Genomic DNA, 24356 nt, shown 5'->3' on the forward strand with positions numbered 1-24356 from the left:
CAGAAAAAAGAAAGAATGAAAGTGATAAGTTCAAAAGAAAAAGGTTTGACGCCATAAGGAGTACCTTGATAAGTCTAAGTAAGTATAGAATTCTCACAATAATTCAAAAATATTCAGTCAACATAGTCTTTTTACAAGTTATTTATAGGCACTAATATGACTATTTAAATTCGAAATTCATACCAGCTATTAACAAAACATTAGAATTCAATTATAACTCTTGATGGGAAGCCAAAGAGTCATGTCTTTTCACTTGATTCATGCATAGCTGAAAAGTTACGCCTCTTCACTTGATGAAGGCTTAATGGTCCTTTAAATGTGCTGCTTGATGTCCCTTCATTTTCTCCTTTTAATTCTTGTGTATTCATCTCTTTAATTAGCACCATAACTATCTTTGAGTGCATGAAATAGATCAGACTTGAAGAATCACTATTGGTACATTTGAACAGCCACCATAATGAACTTTGAGTGCTTCAATATCCTCAAAAAATGTTTCCTTTATGCAGCAGCAATTAAGTGACCAAACGCACACTCTTTTATGCCAAAACTAAAAAACCATTTGACTGTGACATCATTTGATTCTTCTTAGCAAACAAACAGCCCTATTGCAGCTTTAAAATATGTGGCCAGCCTTTTGGACTTTCCTACAACAAACTAGTGAACACACAATTAATTTATTTAAGAAAAATTAAGCACCCTATAACTTATACATTAAAAAGTAACAACCAAATTAAATAACATACTTTTATAAATAAACTCAGACATATTTAACAAGTAAGATGCTTAAATGCATGGTTTAAGATGCAAACTAAATGAATAGATGAGTTACTTAATGCATGACTTAATTTAATGATGCTAACTTTAACTAACATGAGAGTTACATAAAGCATGTCATAATTTATGATGTAAACTTAACTAACATGAGAGTTATATAACGCATGACTTTATTTAATGCAAAACACATAATGCATGTCATAATTAAAAGATGCAAAGACTTAATGATCAAGACATAATTAAAAATTGTAGAATTAATTAAACTAAACAAACAGCACAAGCAAAATATTGCATGGACTTGTGATGTTATTTTGGGTCCAATAAGGGTTGGACATCTCATGTTCAGCCCAAACTTGCTGAATCAGGCCCATCATCGCCTCTTTAAATTTATTTGATCCAGTACGTATTATAAACTCGATGAGAATTTCAATTGGATCCTCTCTTGAAATGAGCAACTTGGAGTTTGGTCCACTTAATGAACTCTAATGCACTTCAATCGTTCCCATGCATGTATCATCCCCTCCCTCTTCAAAATGATTTGTCCTCAAATTGGGCAATTTGCTTGAAAAAAATCTTTGTTGATCACAGTTCCTTGAATTATATCTTTATTCCATTGAGTTGAACACAACTCTTTTCGAAACCTGAAAATCAAAAACATTTTCACAAACAAAATCAGAATGAAGGATTTCTTTCAATCCATCACTTACACTATCTTAGAACAATTCAAAGATGTTGCAATTCATATAAATATAATAAATATCAAGCGTTCCTTCCAAATTTTGTAAACTCAAGTTAACTCCGGGATCAAAAACAAAGTTTTGTCTTACCATTTCAATTTGACTCGAAAATTTCTTGGCTGGCAACATAGAAGAAACATGAAGCAATTGAAAGTTATAATCATCCAAAACATGTTCGAATCCTTTCAACCATAATATAGAACAATAATCTTTGGGATCAAAGATTTGATTTTGACTTTGTAAGTCATCAGAATTCACATATTTTGTTTTCAAAAATAATGATAAAACATGGAGCAAATTAAAGTGGCCAACAAATTTACACAATATAAAATTATGATGCTCACCTTCTCTCAACAATAACTTAAGAAAACATGCTCCGAGTTTAAACACATGGTTTGATCACTTATTTTTGAATACGATAAAAACTTTTCTTTCAGCAACAATTCACACATGTTAAACAAACAAGATTTAGGCATAGGTATGTTCAAACAATCAAAACTCTCAAAATTTATTCGAACAAGTAGAGATATAAACATACAATTTTCTCACATTGATTTAAAGAAATCACATAACAATCTAAATCAAATAGATTAAGCTATTTACGTGAAAATTCTTTATCACATATGACAATCAAATTTTGTTGACATATAGTTGGAACAAAGACATCAATGTCCAAATCATCTTGCAATTTGATGTTATTTGAATCAACATAAAACAAATCATGAGGGAAACATTTTAAAACACTATTCAGGACAAAAATAGCAACTTCATTTAGCAGATAACAACAAAATAGGTTATTGTAAAAAGCTCTTTTAAGATCAAAAACATTGGCAGATTTGTCAATGAAATTCAAACAACACCAATTTGATTGAATCTCAAAAGGTTCCTTTCCTTGCTTACCTTCAGAGATTTGAAGAATATTTTCACTCTCCAACTTACATTTTTTGGTTAATTGGAACCGTCTCTCGTCGAAAAGGTAATGAAGTTGGAACATGGGTGGAATTTTATAAACCTGAAATGAAGAGAAAATACGAGGAAAACTCACATATTGGTTAGTAAAAACACTCCTATCCTTTTTACTTATTTCCTTTTTAATTTCTCTTTCTTTTTCCACACTCTCTTTTATTTTTGAAAACTCAATCTCACTCTTCATTTTACTTTCTTTTTCAACAACGGCACTCGTTTCTTTCACACTTTTTTTTATTTCTTCAATCTCAATGAAACACTCATCTTTCATATTTTCTTTTCTTTCGCTCTCCTTTTTCTTTTTTTAAAATTCATTTTCTTTTTCATTATCAAACTCTTTTTCAAGGTTCTTTTATTGCTCACATTCTTTTTCTTTCTCTTTTCTTTCAAGCTCTCATTTTCTTTCAATTTTTTTTCTCTCATTTCTTTTTTTCTTCTCTCAATTTCTTTTATTTTTAACTTATTTTCTCTCATTATCAACTCTTGTATTTTTTTTCTTTCAATTTCCTTTTTTCTCATTCTTTCATTACAAGATGGGGTTGAAATGAAATAATCAAAATGGGTAGACTTTCTTTGGCCACAAGTGGAATGTTTTACACATGAAACACGATCTCCTCTTCATGATTGAAACTCCATGGATGAATACTTTGGTGCACTTGAAGAAATACTTATGCCTTTTTGTTTGTTACCTCGAAAGGCTTCAAACTCGTTCTTTGCTTTACTCCGACTCGAATTCCTCGACGAATAGGAATCATAACATGGATCTCTTCTCAAGAAATCATAGGACGTTTGACTCCTTGACGATCTTGCTCCTATACTGATGCTATCATGACCAAGGCTACTGTCGAACCAATTGAGTTACCAATGGGGCTAATCACTCGTGCTCGAGCCAAGAGATTCGAGGAAGCTATCTCAAGCTTTATTGATTGAATTTTGGGATGAAGCGATTGCAGGGTTTATTGATCAATCATGGACAAGCAAACCATGCGTGCCATGCAACCTACTTGAAGTTCAATTTTAGGTCTTTTAGTTTGTGAATTTATTTGCTGGAATAAAGAAATTAATTTGGTTTTAGTTATTTAGTTAATTTAGTTTTAAGTCTTTAATTATATCATAATTTTAACATCATTAATATGAGTTTTAATTATGTCATAATCTGAACATCATTAATAATAGTTTTTAATTATGTCATAACTTGAACATCATTAATAAAAGTTTTTAATTATGTCATAGTTTGGACATCTTTAATACATGCTTTTAAGTATGTTTAAATTCTAACATCTTTAATGTTTGTTTAATTTCCTACAAATTAAAAGTGTGTCAAACTTTGTTTAATGTGGCATTTTACTGTTTCTTTAATGTGTAACAGGTTGTTCACATTAGTTGCTGCTAGGAAGCTTCCTTCAGTCTGTTTGTATGGCACAATTAAGGAGCTGAACATAATCTCCCAAGAGCCATTTCGTGCTCAACAAAGCATCAAGTGTTTTCACACTTGTCCAATCAGCTGGATGCTATGTTTACACTAAGTGACCATTCAATTTTGAGTTTTCACACCTTGAAGGCCGCTCCTGTGTGTTATGCACATTCAAAAGGGAGATTACTTATTCGGCTTCCCAAGAAGGCACCAGCCATGTTCACACCCTCCAAAAACTGATCATCTACTTGAACCATCAGCTCACATTAAAGGCTACACGTTTTTGGCTATTTGGAGAGTGTAAATGTCATGGCTGTTGGCATCACCAATTCATGGGAGTCTTCAAGAGTCTTGTGGGATAGCTCAATGGTTATTTAGCTCAATTAAACTGAATTAATTAAATCCATTCGGCTGGACCTTTATAGAGCTATAAATACTAAGCTCAAACTTTGTATTTTAGACTTTTTTGAACCTTTTATGAATTATATATCAATTTGTGAGTTATTCAACTCTCTTTGTTCTTTTGGAGACTCAAATTATCTTAGCTAGCTAAATCTAGTGGTGTCAATCTAATTTCCTTGGCGAACTTATCACTTAACAAGTGTGGCGTTCCAATTATACCATTTAGTTCCTATATTCAATAGATAGTAGGTTACGGTGCAATCTAATAGCTATTTCTCCCTTAGGAGCATCATAAGAATCGGGTTAATATTCCTTTTTAATTCTTCAGCTTTTAAGCCTATCTTTCATCCACCCAATTCCTAAACAACCAAATAAGCCCTTGTTAAACCTATCTTGTCCAACTTCAGCCCTTTGATGAAATTAGATCGGATACTACCTCAATTTACAATCAGGAACACAAGCGACTCGAATTCCCCAACTAGTACGAGATCGCATCATATACGATCTAATTTTTTTGTATTTGCTCAGTTTTAGAACGCATAATCCTTCTCATTTATTTCAACAACATTTGCAATTCCAACTTAGAAAGCTCTTGGGACATGATTTCAACAAAGGATTGGAAAACAGAAGAAGAATTAAATAGAATATGATCTTCACCAAATTCCAAATCCTCACAAATCCTCTTGAAAGAAAAAATATCACTCCGCTCATGCTTCACTCAATTTTGGCTTCTTCTCGCTCTTTTAATCTCACCACTCGTTCCTTTTTCCTCTCAAGTTCTTCTCAAGGTTCTAGATCAAACTAGTTAGGACTTGAACAATGAACGCTTGCAACATTTAGTTAGCAACAAATGATTGATATGTGGTAGGACAGGTACAAAAAAAAGAAAGGAAAAAGGAAACAAGGTTTTTAATCGAAAGATTTTAGTAGTGTGACAACTTGTCGGATAATATAAGATATACTCCAGGATATAATCTTTTTTTACAATTATTTTTTCAACTTCAAATTTTTTTCTTTTTGGAATTTTTTTGACTTTGATTTTTTTACTTTTTTTTTTATATTTTAAAACTTCTAATACGATATCTAGATTAGATTTTCTAGCTCTGATACCAAATGATGTGTGCTTATAATCTTGAATTTAATTGTAAGACGTTGAGTTGCCCGATCGTCTAATGTTGTATCATTTTGAAATAGTCTTTAAGGTGAAATGGGATTAATGGTTAGTGATATGATGGAAAGGATGGAAATGATGTTGGATGGATAACTTGTACGAAATGGAAACTTAGAATTAAACCAACAATATGAAAGATTGTGACCCAATTTAGAAAAATAGGTAAATTGTGACCTGCTATTTAGAAAAGTAGGAACCAACATTATATTAGAATGCCACACTTCTGAACAAATAAAAAAACAAAGTGATAAGTTCAAAAGAAAAGGGTTTGACGCCGCAATGAGTCCCTTGATAAGTCTAAGTTCTTTTAAGAACAATGAGATAGAATTCTCACAATAATTCAAAAATATTCATTCAACATAGTCTTTTTACAAGCTATTTATAGGCATTAATATGACTATTCAAAATTGACATTCATACTAGCTATTAACAAAACATTAGAATTCAGTTATTCAGTTATAAGTCTTGATGGGCAGCCAAAGAGTCATGTCGTTTCACTTGATTCATGCATTGCTGAAAAGTCATGCCTCTTCACTTGATGAAGGCTTAATGGTCCTTCAAATGTGCTGCTTGATGTCCCTTCATTTTCCCCTTAACCAAATGCCATTATGCTTGTGTATTCATCTATTTAATTAGCACTATAACTAGCTTTGAGTGCATGAAACCAATCAGACTTGAAGAATCACTCTTGGTACATTTCAACAGCCACCATAATGAACTTTGAGTGCTTCAATATCCATAAAAAGCGTTTCCTTTATGCACCAGCAATTAAGTGACCAAATGCACACTCTTTTATGCCAAAACTAAACAATCATTTGAATGTGACAGCATTTGATTCTTCTTAGCAAACAAAAAACCCAATTGTAGCTTTAAAGTATTTGACCAACCTTTTGGACTTTCCTACAACAAACTATTGAACATACAATTAATTTATTTAAGAAAATTTAAACACACTATAAATTATTCATTAAAAAGTAGCAGCCAAATTAAATAACATACTTATATAAACAAACTCAAACATATTTAACAATTAAAATGCTCAAATGCATGGTTTAATATGTAAATTAAATGACCAGATAAGTTGTTTAATGCATGATTTAATTTAATGATGCAAACTTTAACTAACATTAGAGTTACATAAAGCATGTCATAAATTATGATTCAAAATTAACTAACATGAGAGTTACATAATGCATGATTTTATTTAATGCAAAACACATAATGCATGTAATAATTAAAAGATGCAAATACTTAATGATAGAGACATAGTTAAAAACTATAAAATTAATTAAACTAAACAAACAGCCATATGCAAAACATTGCACGGACTTGTTGGGACCATTAAGGGTTGGACATCTCATTTTCAGCCCAAACTTACTGAATCAGTCCCATCATCACCTCTTTTAACTTTTTTGATCCAGCACGTGTTATAAACTCAATGAGAATTTATTGGATTCTCTCTTGAAATGAACAACTTGGAGTCTGGTCCACTTAATGAACTCGAATGCACTTCAATCGTCTTCGTGCATGTATCACATACCACTAGTGACCATTGAAAATCTTATTGGTTTCACAATGAAATGACAACGTGATCTCATTGAAATCAATGATAAATTCAAAAATAGGTTCGATAGGTTGCAAGCAACTCTAGAGGATCTAGCTGCAGCAAAAAGACAAAGGGATGCTATACTTTAGAAAATGGGCAATACCTTGCATCAGTTGTGGATTGAGTAAAGGAATCAAAATTGGGTTGCTAATGATGATGATAAAGAATAAGATGGATGAATGTAGAAAGGGATCGCAAAGTTTGTCAGAGTCGCAGATTTATCTTAGATCTTCTGACGAATGTAAACTAAAACAAGAAACAACGAAAACAGATTAGTTATCACAAAGGAGAGTCAAATGAAATTGAAATAAAAGAAAGATGAACCATCTGGTAAAGAGTCCAAAAGAGAATGAATTAGGATTTCTTGCATGGAAAGAAGCCGTCCTTGGACCTCAAGAAAACACCCCAACCAAATCTAGAAAAACAAAACACAAATAGATTTGTTAGAAGTGATTTTAAAGACAAAAGTAAATTGTTTAGTGTAAGAATGTTTGAAACAACAAGAAAAGATTAAAACTCCTAATTTTTTATGTGTTTCTTAATGGAACAAGATAGGAGAACGTCTTTCTTGAAGCAACTTTAACCTAGAACAAAAATCAATAAAATCAGCAAGCCAAAATAGCAAGAACTAACTTAAATAAGCAAGAAACGATAAATTAAGGATAGAAAAGAGAACATGACGTCCTAAGAAGCCTTGGAAATATTAAGAATCCACAACTCCTTTCAATGGCTCTAATTCCCCCTCTAAAAAAGAGATCTTGGTAACAAAAAGCTTGAAAATGATTCCCACAACCTTAAAGACTGTTAAAATAGCTTCTAAATGAAACTCAAGAGCAATTCTTGAAGAAGAACTCAAAGAGAATTATTATTAACTCAAAAAAACATAAATCAATTGCTCATCTATAAGGGTGAATGTCCATGCTACTTATAGGCCCCCAAAATAAGTTTTCCTAACCCTAATGAAAAAACTAACACGACAATTCATCAAATAAAAAAGAACAAAATAATTCTAAGTGTGGACTTTTAATAGGAATTCAGCCAAATGACTTAAATGGGCTCCTTGGGATGAATTCTTACATGATGATCCACCTATTAACATAAAATTGGACCTATAGTTTAAATTACTTTGATAATTTTGTCTCATATTCAATTAAATTAGTTTTCAAACTTTAGGATGGGCTTGTAGACATCTTAATGGGTTATTTTTTCAAGAACTCGGTCTTGTGATTCGTTTGCTATCAAAATTGGCTTGTTGAAGCTCGTACATGAAACCCAATGAGCCTTGGCTACAAGATTTGGTTTCTTGGACCAAGATTTCCAAGATTTAAAATCTTGATTTTCTTGATTCTTGAAGTTGTACGAAACAGTAAAATTGAAGCAAGATTCGATTTCTTAATTTTCATGAAAATAAGGAAGTGAATCTTGATTTTCTTTTTTGATTGTGTGCACATCTAGGGCATTGGTGACAAAGTCTTGGATGGTCCTGTAACGCCCAGAATTCGGGCCTAGAAGTATTAGGTTTTGAGCATTGGGACAGTTAGGAGGTTGCACATAAATGTTTAGTTGTGCAAGAAAGTGACACAATAGTGTATCTGCATCAGTGGTTAAGTGTTCTGGGAGTGTCTGAGAAGTCTTAGGTTCAAGCCTTGGCTTATGCAAAATATTTGTCTTAATTGAATAAAACCCTTGGCTCTAGACAGTAGGGTTTTCAATAATTGTGGAGGAAGCATGTCATAAAATGCCTATTGGTCTAGGGGTAAGTGGCGTGTGGAGTGTTCCATGAGTTTTGAAGTTTGAATCCTACGATGCGCAAGGGAGTGTTTTATTTTGCTGTGCATACATGGAAGTGCCCTAGGTTGATCAACTCTAAGGAGTTTGAAGGGAGTTCAAATTAGTAGTGTGACAGCCCTAAATTGACCCTAGTCGGAAAGTGGTTTCGGGACCACGGAACCGAGTCTTATAAATAATTAAAGGTTATATTCTGTGTTTATGATGTGCGTAAATGCTTGTGTGATAGTTCCATACTTTAATTTGGTCAGTGTATGTGAAATTTATTAGTAGGGACTTATGTGAGACAATTTAGAAATATGCTAGGCAAGTGTTCAAGTGGCCTATTAATATATGTGGGAAAGTGCTTGTCCTTGCATGTCAAATTAGCCAAATTAAAGCATAGTGGCGGCCATGCTATGGGTGGAAACATGTCACAAACATGTTATGTTAGTGATGTATGTTAGGAAAAATAAAATAAGGAGCATGGTAATTAAATAATGAAAGGGAGGAGTGATGAAAAAAAAATGGTCTCATCCATGCCCCCCTTTTGCCGTGAATGGAAGAAAGAAAACAAAGAAAAGAAAAAATGTGTTCATCCTTGAACATCTTTGGCGAATAGAAGAAAGAAAGGAAGGGAATGAGCTTGGAGAAAATCGGCTATGAAGGCTCACTAGATTAAGGTATGTTTAATGTTGCTTTGAAAGTTCATACATCCTTGGATGATTAGTCTAAATTCTAACTATCTCATGGATGGATTTGGGATTATTAGAGAGTTAGTATTCGACTAAGAGGCTTCAAAAGTTTTAGTTGAAGCCTTGAGACTATTAGCATGTTAGCTATATGGATGTGTTATGAGGCTTGAGGTATCTTGAGTATCCGCCATGGTAGGAAGTAGAAGGAAAATATGGTTGTTGTTAGATGAAGTAGAGTCTAACAAATGAGCACATATGTGCATTAGTTGCTAGATGGAGAAGAATCGGCTAGCAAGTTGTGGGCTAAGGCCGAATATAATTTTGTATATTAATGAGTAATGCATGTGTTGAATTGATGGAAAGGGAGAGGATGCTTTACTAGTGTATATATATGTGTATTGTCCAAGTTTTGAACTTGAAACAAAATGGTGTTTAGTCCATACAAGTGACCATACTTGTAGAATGTATTAAGTGTTGCAATCGACCTCAACATAGACATGTATGTTCAGCCACATGAATGAGTACATAAGTTGATGTGTATGTTCGGCCAAAGGTAAGCATATTGATGGCTTTATCTTGACTTAGAAAATTCGGCTAAGGGGAATATTAGCTAATATGTTGAATTCGATTCGTGATTTCGTACATATGTGACTCTAATGTCTAATGTATATATGGGCTAAGTACCTTGAGGACCTCTTTTGATGTTCAAATGAATTGTGTTAAATTGCTTAATGTGATTAAAAATGCGCATGACCATTGTGTATTTGAGCTAAAGGGTGGCCATATGACCTACTAAACTCCTTGTCATATTCAGCCATAAGCTAGCATAATGAGACTTTAATAAGTTAAATTTGTTTGAATTAGCTCAAGAGCTTAGAGGACCACAGTTGGACAAGGGAAAGGAAAAAGTTATCGAATAGCCGCCAAAATCGTTCGACCACATCCGAGGTAAGTTTTCGAGTAATGGAACTTAGATTATGATTTGATTAGATCATGTTTTAAGCAAATCAAAATCATGCTCTTTGTATGTGGCTATTGAGCCGAAATTGCAAGTGTGATAAGTGTCTTGTGTTTGAGCTTTGCTAATGAAAATGAAATACAGATGTGTCATGATTTATTGATAAATGTGCATGGTTATTCGAATGATGTTCAGGCTAAGTCCCGAAGGCTTTGTGCTAAGTGACTATATCCGGACTAAGATCCGAAGGCATTTGTGCGAGTTACTAATTCGGGCTAAGTTCAAGGCATTGGTGCGAAGTTACTAAATCCGGGTTAAGTCCCAAGGCATTTGTGCGAGTCACTAAACCGGGTTAAGTCCCAAAGGCATTTGTGCGAGTTACTATAACCGGCTATGTCCCAAGGCATTTGAACAGTAGCTATATCCGGTTAAATTCGAAGGTACATGATTCGGGAATGAGCGATCTTGTTGTAAAAATTTCAGTTAATACGCTTGTAAAATCCCAACAATGAGGTATGTTTCGTATGTGCATTGGAATAGTTGATTCCTTGAACAATATTCGCTTAGTCGAGTAATGAGCTTTCGGTATTTGGCTAAGATGATCCCTTATGTATGAATATAGGGGTTGGAATGTGAAGTAGGAATGATTTGAGAATATGTATATATGGAATTATCCGTTTAGTTATATGAATGCTATACTGAGATGTGCTTAAATTCTTTGCTCAAAACTTACTAAGCATTTAATGCTTGCTCGCTTATTTAATTCCTGCTTTATAGATTTTGGTTCTTCACCTATCGGACTGGATTTTGAAGTCGAAGTCGCCCACACTATCAAAGCTCCTTTTGGTATACTTTTGGTTGAACTTTGAAATGGCATGTATAGGACTACCCTTTGTTGTTGGTCATGAACCCTTCGGTTTTGTGTAAATTTGGATAGCCATGCGAAAATGGCTTAAATATACTTTGATCATAGCATTATAATCGTTTTGTATGTTGTCCGTCGAGAGGTATGGAAATGTTGGTAACGGTTAGCCATGGAATGGTTATTCATGATCACTTTTGGTATACGTATGACAAACTCTAGTTGATCCATGGAGGATCATGAAATAGGTAAAGTTTACCTTAAAATAGATCTGGCAGCAGAAGTGATGTGGATGTGAAAAATCACTAAAAATAGTAGGAATGGAATTAAATAGTGAATAAATTATGTAATCGAACCTTGATGAATTTATTTTCATAAGAAAGTAACAAAACTTCATATGAACAGTATATTATGAGATGTTAAAGTTTTCGTGAGAAAGGGCCAGAACAGTTTTTGGATCCCCTGATCTGAATTTGGAAATTCATTATAAATTAACCAGAGACATTTAGAAGTCATTACATATATGTATAGATTCCTTTTTGAGTCTAGTTTCTATAGAAACAAACGGCATCAGTATTGAAGCCCTGTACAGGGAGATATCCAAGTCGTAATGCATGAAGGTCAGTGTAGTCACACCCTGTAACAGGGGAGAATTTAACTAATAAAATGTACTAATTGGCTCGACCAAAAATTCTAGAAAAAATTTTTTAGATGAACATATGAGTCTAGTTTTAGGAAAAATTTATGAAACTAGTTTTCGAGTTTTGAAACTCAAGATATGATTTTTAAGGCGACAGTGATGCAGTAACCAGCTTGTCTGGAAAATTTTCAAATGGACTATGAAAATAAGTGGATTAAGCCCGTTAACCCCTCGTGTCCGACTCGCAAGCGATCTCAGTGCACGGGTGTTACAATTTTATTGGTATCAGAGCTACGGTTTAGTCGATTCTAGGACTACCGTAATACGTTTGGGTCTAGCTATACATGCCATTTTGTGATTATTTGATAGTGTGGTGATTTCTGACATTTGCAAATGTGTTTATTTATAGTAATGGATCTCGATCCCGACCGAGCGGTAGCTGATGATCTTGAGAGTGTAGCGCCTGCTCCCGCACAAGGGACAGCGCCGGCGGACTCTCAACCTAATGCTAGTAATCCGAATGATGAAGCTAGACAAGCTTTCTATAGCGTGATAAATGATTGGTTCAACCAATACATTCGAACTAATACGGTTGTTCCACAACCTCCATTCCCGAAAAATACCACCCCCGCACCTACAATACCTCTGGTAATGGACCAAATAAGGTCAAATAAGCCCCCAGTTGACAGAATTCGAAAACACGGGGCTACTGAATTTAAAGCTACAGACAGTGATGATGCCGAGCAAGCTGAATTTTGGTTTGACAACACTATCCGGGTACTCGATGAGCTATCTTGCACACCCGATGAGTGCCTAAAGTGTACTATCTCCTTGCTACGTGATTCTGCCTGCTATTGGTGGAATACGTTGACTTCTGTTGTACCCAGAGAGCAAGTAACTTGGGAGTTTTTCCAAACCGAGTTTCGGAAAAAGTATATTAGTCAGAGATTTATGGATAAAAAACGGAAGGAATTTCTTGAACTTAAACAAGGTTCCATGTCGGTTATCGACTATGAACGAAAATTTGTGAGGCTTAGCCGACACGCGACGAGAATGCATTTCCTCGAAGCCGTGATGTGTAAACGTTTGAGGATGGATGAATGATGATATAAAGTCGTATGTTGGCATCTTGGAAATCCGAGAATTTGTGGTACTTGTCGAGCGAGCTTGCAAAGTCGAGGAGCTCAATATGGAGAAAAGAAAAGGCGATATGGGAGCAAAGGAGTTTCAGAAGAGGTCTTGGGAGGCCCTTTCAATGATCATCGAAGAAATTTAGAGATGATTTGGGCCGATCTAGAGACACATTGGGTTTTTCTAGACGAGACCGTGATCGACCCCGGAGTGCACGAGTCACTTGATCGCCGATGTTGGAAATGACAATCGAGATAGAACGAGTGTCGGTATTGCGGTAAATGGCACTCGGGAGTCAGAGATTCCATGACCGCTCTGTTACAAGTCTTGGTCACCGACCACTTTATCAAAGATTGCCCGAGATTGTCTGAACAGAATGTAAATCAGAGTGGGAAACCGGGTGCTACCACTGCTCGGGGTAGACCATCTAGAAATACGAGCAATGCTAGTGGTGGTCAGAGAGGATCTAGAGATGTTGCGACCAGATCTGAGGCTCGTGCTCCTGCTAGGGCTTATGCTATACGCGCACGCGAGGATGCTTCCTCGCCAGATGTTATTACCGGTACTTTTACTCTCTTTGATACTAATGTGATTGCTTTGATTGACCTGGTTCTACCCATTCATATATATGTGAAACCTTAGCATCCAAGAAGACTTTACCTTTTGAGTCTCTCGAGTTCGTAATTCGGTGTCAAATCCTTGGGTCGTTACGTGCTTGTCGACAAAGTGTGTAAGAAATGTCCCTAGAAATTGAGGTTCTGTTTTTGGCGGACTTGATGCTTTTGCCATTTGATGAATTTGATGTTATTCTCGGTTTAGATTGGTTGATGTGCATGATGCGGTTGTGAATTGCAAAAGCAAGACTATTGATTTGAGGTGCGCAAATAACGAGATAATCCGAGTTGAGTCTACGGAGTTAAAGGGGTTGCCGGTTGTAATGTCATCAATGTTGGCTCGAAATATGTAAGAAAGGGTGCGAAGCATACCTTGCGTATGTACTTGATGACAAAGAGTTAGAAAAGAGACCGAATCATGCGGTGGTTTGTGAATACCGGATGTTTTTCCGAGGAATTACCGGGTTTACCATTGCTCGGAGGTAGAATTTGGTATTGAGCTTGTACCTAGGACTACGCCGATTTCGATAGCTCCGTATCATATGGCACCAACCTAGTTAAAAGAGTTGAAAGCTCAGTTGCAAGAATTGACGGATAGAAGTTTCGCTCGACCAAGTTTCTCACCTTGGGGTGCACTAGTATTGTTTGTGAAAAAGAAGGACGGAACCATGAGGTTGTGCATCGACTATCGTCAGCTGAATAAGGTGACAATAAAGAATAAATATCCGATGCCACGTATTGACGATTTGTTTGATCAACTAAAGGGAGCCTCGGTGTTTTCAAAGATAGATTTGAGATCGGGTTATTGCCGATTCATAATTCGAGATTGAGATATACCCAAAACTGCTTTCAGAACGAGATACGGTCACTATGAGTTCTTAGTGATGCCGTTTTGGCTCGCTAATGCCCCTGCGGTATTTATGGATTTGATGAATCAGATCTTCAGACCGTATTTGGATCGGTTTGTAGTCGTGTTTATCGATGATATTTTGGTTTATTCGAGAAATGAAACCGATCATCTTGAACACACAGGATTAGTGTTGCAAATTTTGCGGGATAAGCGCTTATATGCTAAGTTCGAGAAGTGTGAGTTACGGTTAAGAGAGGTTAGCTTCTTGGGTCATGTGGTATCCGTGACGGGTATTCGAGTTGACCGAGCAAAATTTCAGCCATACTTAGCTGGAAGCCTCAGAAATATTATCGAGGTTCGAGCTTTTTGGGACTTGGTTACTACCGACGGTTTGTGAAAGGTTTCTCGATGATAGCCACACCAATGACGAAACTACTTCAGAAAGATGTTAAGTTCGAATGGACGGAAAAATGTCAGAAAAGTTTTGATCAACTGAAAACTTATTTGACTGAAGCCCCAATTCTAGTGCAACCCGAATCAGGCAAAGAGTTTGTCATTTATAGTGATGCCTCCCTACTTGGGTTGGGTTGCGTATTGATGCAAGAAGGTCGAGTTGTGGCCTATGCGTCGAGACAATTAAAGCCACATGAGAAAAATTATCCGACACATGATCTCGAATTAGCTGCCATCGTATTCGCTTTGAAAATATGGCGACATTACTTATTTGGTGAGAAGTGCCATGTATTTTCGGATCACAAAAGTCTCAAATATTTGAGGACTCAAAGAGACTTAAATCTACGACAAAGACGTTGGCTCGAGTTGTTAAAAGGTTATGAGCTTGTCATTGACTATCACCCGGGAAAGGCTAATATGGTTGCGGATGCCTTAAGTCGTAAATCCTTGCTTGTTTTTCTGAGCGATGAATGTACACTTGTCTGTTCTATCCGACAATGTGTTAGTGGCAGAATTAAAGGCCAAACCATTATTGATTCATCAAATTCGTGAAGCCTAGAAAGTCTATGATGAATTGGCTGCAAAACGGGCTGAATGTGTTCCGAATATGGAATTAGAGTTTCAAATTGATGATGACGATTGTTTGAGGTTCAGAAGTCGGTTGTGTGTTCCAAGAAATTCAGGACTCATTTCGATGATTCTGAACGAAGCTCATTGTAGCCGAATGTCAATTCACCCGGGGAGTACGAAAATGTACCACGACCTAAGACGTCAGTTTTGGTGGCATGGTATGAAACGAGACATTTCCGATTTTGTTTCGAAGTGTTTAATATGTCAGCAAGTGAAGGCGGAACATCAAGTGCCTACGGGTTTACTTCAGCCGATCATGATACCTGAATGGAAATGGGATCGAGTCACGATGGATTTCGTATCTGGGTTGCCAGTATCGGCAAGTAAGAAAGATGCGATTTGGGTTGTTGTGGATAGATTGACTAAGTCGGCTCACTTTATCCCCTTACGCACGGATTTTTCATTGGATAAACTAGCTAAATTGTATGTTTCTCAGATCGTGAGATTACACGGGGTACTGATTTCTATTGTGTCGGATAGAGATCCGAGATTCACCTCACGATTTTGGAAGAAATTGCAAGAAGCTTTGGGCACCAAGTTGCATTTTAGCACCGCTTTTCACCCCCAAACCGATGGTCAATCCGAGCGGATAATTCAAATACTCGAGGATATGTTGAGATGCTGCATCCTTGAGTTTAGTGGTTCATGGGAATGGTATTTACCTTTGATTGAATTCGCCTACAATAATAGTTTTCAATCAAGCATTAAGATGGCACCTTACGAGGCCTTGTATGGGCGTAAATGCCGTACGCCATTGTTTTGGACCGAGCTCGGTGAAAGCAAAATTTTCGGAGTGGATTTGATTAAAGATGCTGAACAGAAAGTAAAAATAATTCGTGAAAGTCTGAAGGCAGCATCAGATCGTCAGAAGTCATACGCGGATTTAAAACGAAGAGATATTGAGTATCAGGTGGGAGACAAAGTGTTTCTTAAGGTATCGCCTTGGAAAAAGATACTCAGATTTGGCCGTAAGGGCAAATTGAGTCCGAGATTCATTGGGTCGTATGAGATCTCCGAACGAGTTGGCCCAGTTGCATATAGGTTGCTTTTACCCCCTGAACTCGAAAGAATCCACAACGTTTTTCATGTTTCGATGCTTCGACGCTACAGATCTGATCCTTCGTATGTAATAAACCCCTCCGAGGTCGAAATTCAAGCCGATATGAGTTATGAAGAAGAACTGATTCGTATCCTAACTCGTGAAGTGAAAGAGTTGCGAAACAAAAGGGTTCCGTTAGTGAAAGTGTTATGGCTCAAACACGGGATCGAAGAAGCCACTTGGGAACCCGAGAACTCTATGAAAGAGCGATACCCAAACCTATTTACCGGTAAGATTTTCGGGGACGAAAATTTCTTAAATGGGGGAGAGTTGTGACAGCCCTAAATTGACCCTAGTCGGAAAGTGGTTTCGGGACCACGAAACCGAGTCTTATAAATAATTAAAGGTTATATCCTGTGTTTATGATGTGCGTAAATGCTTGTGTGATAGTTCCATACTTTAATTTGGTCAGTGTATGTGAAATTTATTAGTAGGGACTTATGTGAGACAATTTAGAAATATGCTAGGCAAGTGTTCAAGTGGCCTATTAATATATGTGGGAAAGTGCTTGTCCTTGCATGTCAAATTAGCCAAATTAAAGCATAGTGGCCGGCCATGCTATGGGTGGAAACATGTCACAAACATGTTATGTTAGTGATGTATGTTAGGAAAAATAAAATAAGGAGCATGATAATTAAATAATGAAAGGGAGGAGTGATGAAAAAAAAAATGGTCTCATCCATGCCCCCCCTTTTGTCGTGAATGGAAGAAAGAAAACAAAGAAAAGAAAAAAATGTGTTCATCCTTGAACATCTTTGGCCGAATAGAAGAAAGAAAGGAAGGGAATGAGCTTGGAGAAAAATCGGCTATGAAGGCTCACTAGATTAAGGTATGTTTAATGTTGCTTTGAAAGTTCATACATCCCTTGGATGCTTAGTCTAAATTCTAACTATCTCATGGATGGATTTGGGATTATTAGAGAGTTAGTATTCGACTAAGAGGCTTCAAAAGTTTTAGTTGAAACCTTGAGACTATTAGCATGTTAGCTATATGGATGTGTTATGAGGCTTGAGGTATCTTGAGCATCCGGCCATGGTAGGAAGTAGAAGGGAAAATATGGTTGTTGTTAGATGAAGTAGAGTCTAACAAATGAGCACATATGTGCATTAGTTGCTAGATGGAGAAGAATCGGCTAGCAAGTTGTGTGCTAAGGCCGAATATAATTTTGTATATTAATGAGTAAGGCATGTGTTGAATTGATGGAAAGGGAGAGGATGCTTTACTAGTGTATATATATGTGTATTGGCCAAGTTTTGAACTTGAAACAAAATGGTGTTTAGTCCATACAAGTGACCATACTTGTAGAATTTATTAAGTGTTGCAATCGGCCTCAACATAGACATGTATGTTCGGCCACATGAATGAGTACATAAGTTGATGTGTATGTTCGGCCAAAGGTAAGCATATTGATGGCTTTATCTTGACTTAGAAAATTCGGCTAAGGGGAATATTAGCTAATATGTTGAATTCGATTCGTGATTTCGTACATATGTGACTCTAATGTCTAATGTATATATGGGCTAAGTACCTTGAGGACCTCTTTTGATGTTCAAATGAATTGTGTTAAATTGCTTAATGTGATTAAAAATGCGCATGACCATTGTGTATTTGAGCTAAAGGGTGGCCATATGACCTACTAAACTCCTTGTCATATTCAGCCATAAGCTAGCATAATGAGACTTTAATAAGTTAAATTTGTTTGAATTAGCTCAAGAGCTTAGAGGACCACAGTTGGACAAGGGAAAGGAAAAGTTATCGAATAGCCACCAAATCGTTCGACCACATCCGAGGTAAGTTTTGAGTAATGGAACTTAGATTATGATTTGATTAGATCATGTTTTAAGCAAATCAAAATCATGCTCTTTGTATGTGGCTATTGAGCCGAAATTGCAAGTGTGATAAGTGTCTTGTGTTTGAGCTTTGCTAATGAAAATGAAATACAGATGTGTCATGATTTATTGATAAATGTGCATGGTTATTGAATGATGTCCAGCTAAGTCCCAAGGCTTTGTGCTAAGTGACTATATCCGGACTAAGATCCGAAGGCATTTGTGCGAGTTACTAATTCCGGGCTAAGCCCGAAGGCATTGGTGCGAGTTACTAAATCCGGGTTAAGTCCCGAAGGCATTTGTGCGAGTCACTAAATCCGGGTTAAGTCCCAAAGGCATTTGTGCGAGTTACTATAACCGGGCTATGTCCCGAAGGCATTTGAACGAGTAGCTATATCCGGTTAAATTCTGAAGGTACATGATTCGGGAATGAGCGATCTTGTTGTAAAAATTTCAGTTAATACGCTTGTAAAATCCCAACAATGAGGTATGTTTCGTATGTGCATTGGAATAGTTGATTCCCTTCGAACAATATTCGCTTAGTCGAGTAATGAGCTTTCGGTATTTGGCTAAGATGATCCCTTATGTATGAATATAGGGGTTGGAATGTGAAGTAGGAATGATTTGAGAATATGTATATATGGAATTATCCGTTTAGTTATATGAATGCTATACTTCAGATGTGCTTAAATTCTTTGCTCAAAACTTACTAAGCATTTAATGCTTACTCGTTTATTTAATTCCTGCTTTATAGATTTTGGTTCTTCACTATCGGACTCGGATTTTGAAGTCGAAGTCGCCCACACTATCAAAGCTCCTTTTGGTATACTTTTGGTTGAACTTTGAAATGGCATGTATAGGACTACCCTTTTGTTGTTGGTCATGAACCCTTCGGTTTTGTGTAAATTTGGATAGCCATGCGAAAATGGCTTAAATATACTTTGATCATAGCATTATAATCGTTTTGTATGTTGTCCGTCGAGAGGTATGGAAATGTTGGTAACGGTTAGCCATGGGAATGGTTATTCATGATCACTTTTGGTATACGTATGACAAACTCTAGTTGATCCATGGAGGATCATGAAATAGGTAAAGTTTACCTTAAAAATAGATGCTGGCAGCAGCAGTGATGTGGATGTGAAAAATCACTAAAAATAGTAGGAAAGGAATTAAATAGTGAATAAATTATGTAATCGAACCTTGATGAATCTATTTTCATAGGAAAGTAACAAAACTTCATATGAACAGTATATTATGAGATGTTAAAGTTTTCGTGAGAAAGGGCCAGAACAGTTTTTGGATCCCCTGATCTGAATTTGGAAATTCATTATAAATTAACCAGAGACATTTAGAAGTCATGACATATATGTATAGATTCCTTTTTGAGTCTAGTTTCTATAGAAACAAACGGTATCAGTATTGAAGCCCTGTACAGGGAGATATCCAAGTTGTAATGCATGAAGGTCAGTGTAGTCGCACCCTGTAACAGGGGAGACTTTAACTAATAAACTGTACTAATTGGATCGACCAAAAATTCTAGAAAAAAATTTTTACATGAACATATTAGTCTAGTTTCAGGAAAAATTTACGAAACTGATTTTCAAGTTTTGAAACTCAAGATATGATTTTTAAGGCGACAGTGACGCAGTAACCAGCTTGTCTGGAAAATTTTCAAATGGACTGTGAAAATAAGTGGATTAAGCCCGTTAACCCCTCGTGTCCGACTCCGGCAACGGTCTTGGGTACGGGGTGTTACAAGTAGGTTGGAGAGATTCAAGGAGGGGATCAAGGGATTGGTGGACGGTTTGAGTAATTTGAGGACGAAAATTCAAGATTTGGAGAGGAGTGGGAGAGCTATGTCGATTTTGGACTCCCAACACTCAAAGAATTTGGCTCTGGTTAGTATTATTCTCTCAATTATGTTTTCTATCTTTCTCTTTGGGGACTTTTCACTTCTTTGTTGAGGCTGAACATTTCCTTGACCATTCGGGTTTTTTACATTTTTCGATCGTGTTTTTCCTTTCGATCATTCTTTTGTTAAGTCGACTCCCTTTCTTACTCTACTTTTCCACCTGGCGTGTTCTGTAACACCCCAAACCCAGCTCGGATGTTATGGCTGAATCAGGTGTGTCACATTGAAGTGTTTTAGTGAAAACCTGGTTTTCATGGAAAACCCTTCTTAAAATGAGAAACCTTAATTAACTAAAAAAAAACCTTTCAATTACTAAAGCCTTGTTTAAAACATTTGATTTAAAAAAAAATCGAGTTGCGGAAACGTAGCAAACATACTATAATTTAAGAATCCATGTTCAACTTCTCGTAAAAAATAATAATAATTCAAGTAATAATAACATAATGAAAACCTTATTACAATCTGATCTGAACACACTTAAAAAGAAATAAAAACTTAAATGCTTAAAAAAAAAACCAAGTCCGAATTATCTTGCTAGCCGGCCACCCAGAGTCCCTCCAAACATCGAACCTTCTACTGAGCATCACCTGAAAATAAAATAAAAGAGATGGTGAGTTTTCACAAACTAAGTGTGTACAACCCTCGATGAGAAACAAGCATTCAAAGAGAAACCATCAAACATGTAATGCAATCCCATCCAATTATCCATCCGCTACACACCAGCTCCGTCCCCCGTCACACCATGTGGGGATATAAATATCGACCCACCCAGCCCACACACCAATGGTAGCCCCATTGCGGAACTACCTTCATTTACATATTGGTCAGTAAAAGCCGTTGGTGGATCCACGGTTGTCAGGCAACCATGCGATCCTCATATACTTCCTCCGTTCCATAGTTCCCACCCCATATGCAACCTAAGCAGAACATCATATGTATGCATGTCACATCCATCAAACTTACATTCAACACTTAGGGGTATTTTGGTCATTTTCGCCCTTAGGGGCATTTCGGTAATTTCCCTTAATTATGGTTTTCACTTGCCTTGACCCGTTAAGAAGTCCCGTGAGCTAAGATGAACGAATACTATGCACTAGGTAGGATTCCAGAGAAGAGGAGGTGGGTCATTAAGACCGCTTAAGTACCTAGCTCTCCCTAGATCCAGTCCTAGACATGCATATACCCGTTGCCACACATTAACCCTTTGACTTGTCCATGGTCGCAGTATATTAATTAAGTATTATGTAGTTATCATATACTAGGCCCAAAAACCTTTACAACGCCTAAACAAATTCACATACCTGTATCTGGCCCATTAAGCCCAATCATATTCATATGGCCTATTCGGCCCAAATCACCTGTATATGGCCTATTAGGCCCAAATCACATTTATATGGTCCGTTAGGCCCAGTCACATTCATATTCATGCTCACATACAAATTCCTATCACATAGCATCTATATTCAATTTTTGCCTATTATGGGCCCAACAGCCCATCGGCCCCATTTAGCCCATTTTGGCCCGTATGGCCAAATCACAACCCAAGTCCACAGAATCGGCCGTGGGTATTAGGCAACCTATTGTTCTTCCCGTTACGAGTGTTCACAGACTCGCAAGACTACTGTAGACAAACTTTCAATTTTTTGACATTTTAGCATTTCGGCTTTTGCCGATTCATAGTGTGTGTGCAATGTATGTACACACCTAGTAAGCAAGCGTGCCGCGATTCCCTTAGTCACCAACCTACAATGATATCACCCTTCCATTAATCGTATGTTTAATCCATATTCTACCCAAAAACTAAAACCTCACCTTAACCTTACATTGAACACCAATCCTTAATAGCTTTCCTTTATCGCGTACTCCCTAGATCTGCATTAATCCTACTCATTAAAACTAGAATAATAGATGACTCGTATCCAACACAAGTCCCCTTACCTTAACTATGAACATTCGGCCACCTTAGCCAATGGGAGAGGAATACTTACCAATACCGCAACACCTAAGGAGCAATTTGGCAATGACCTAAGATCCGAGATCCGATACTAATTCCCTACCACAGTTGATTAGAAAGAGTGAGGGACAATATTCGATACTTAGGAAAAACCAATTATAAGAACAAAGCACTTACACTAGGCTTAACCGATTAGAAATGTAATATCCTGAATTAGGACTTAATCGGAATAGTGGTTTCGTGACCACAAATCCGAGATAGAAATAATTATTTTACAATGATTTTGATGTTTATGAAATGATTGCATGATTGTGTGAAAATTTCGTGATGAAATTCTATGCCTAAAGTGCTTAAATTGAAAGTAGGGACTAAATCGAATAAGTTGCAAAACTTGCATTCTAGAAGTATTTAGTATGAAATTGTTTTGGAATATTAATGAGGAGGTCCTAAATAGCAATTTGACCAATTTTAAGTTCATGGACAAAATTAGGACATGGAAGGAATTTTTGGAAAGTTTAGTAGTAAGGGTATTTTGGTCATTTAGTTATTAAAATGAATTAAAAACAAAATTAAAAGCCAATTTTTGTCCATCTTCTTCATTAGGCCGAAATTTCAAGGGTTCTCCATAGCTAGGGTTTGTTTCAAGCTTCCAAGCTCCATAATCAAGAAAAACGAGATTCAAGTCGTGATCGAGGAAAAGAAAAGATTGTGGACTAAATTGCAAAATCTTTATATTTTGGTACCAAGTTTTGAACAAGCCTGCTTAGGAATCGGGACAGGTCGAAAGTTCGATCACACTATCCAAAGGACTTTTATCTTGGTAAATGGCTTGTACAACTACTTAAGTATGGCATGTATAGCAATATACCTATTTTGTGTAAATAATTTTATGATATGGCCATGTTTGGTTGAGAAAATGTTTGATATTGATAAGTCATGGTGATGGCTAATTTAGATCATGTTTGATATCATGGAAGTTTAACAGGTTATCTAGTTTATAAAAATTCATGGAAAGATGAAACTTGCCTTAAAATAGAATATTACTGCAGCAATGACATGAATTTGAAAAATCACTAAAAATATTATAAATAGAACTAAATGATGAGTAAGTTATGAAATTGAAGCTTACTGAGTCTATTTTCATATGGATTGAACAAAATAGGAATATAAATTATATTTTATGAGATATTTAAACGTTTGTGAAACAGGGCCAAAGTGATTTCTGGATCCCCTGTTCTAACTTTAAAAATTCATAATAAATTTTACTAAAATAATTAGAAGTTTTTATTTATATGTACAGATTCCTTATTGAGTCTAGTTTTAATAGAAACAAACCTCATAGTAATTTAAATTTTGTATAGAGATATATCTGATTCGTAATACACAGAGGTTAGAGCAGTCGAACCCTGAAACAGGGGATACTTTAATTAATAAACTGTACTAATTGGCCCAATAAAAAATTCTATAAAAAAATTAGTAAATAGATATATTAGTCTAGATTCAGGGAAAATTTACGGATCTTGATTTTGAGTTTCTTAACTTGAGATATGATTTTTCTTGTAACTGTGACGCTAGTAGCTAGAAAGCTGTGAATGTAGAAACAAATGATTTGAAGTTCTTAAATTGATAAATTATGTTCGGTAACCCCTCAAGCTCGACTCCGGTGATGGTCTCGGGCGTGGGGGCGTTACAAGAAAGGGTACTGGCGGCACCAAGAGGATTCGGCCAAGAAAGTTTCGGCCTTTGCGATTTGTATGGAAAAAGAGAGTTATTCAGCTTCAAGAAAGAAGAAGTCGACTAGACTAAAAAAAATGAATCAAAAACCTGAGTAGAAGAAGAATAGAAAATCGGCACAAGAAGAAAAAGAAAGAAGCAAGGGTTTTCAGCTTTTT

The sequence above is a fragment of the Gossypium arboreum genome, chromosome 1 (genome assembly GCF_025698485.1).
Source record: "Gossypium arboreum isolate Shixiya-1 chromosome 1, ASM2569848v2, whole genome shotgun sequence".
In the NCBI taxonomy this organism is placed as follows: Eukaryota; Viridiplantae; Streptophyta; class Magnoliopsida; order Malvales; family Malvaceae; genus Gossypium; species Gossypium arboreum.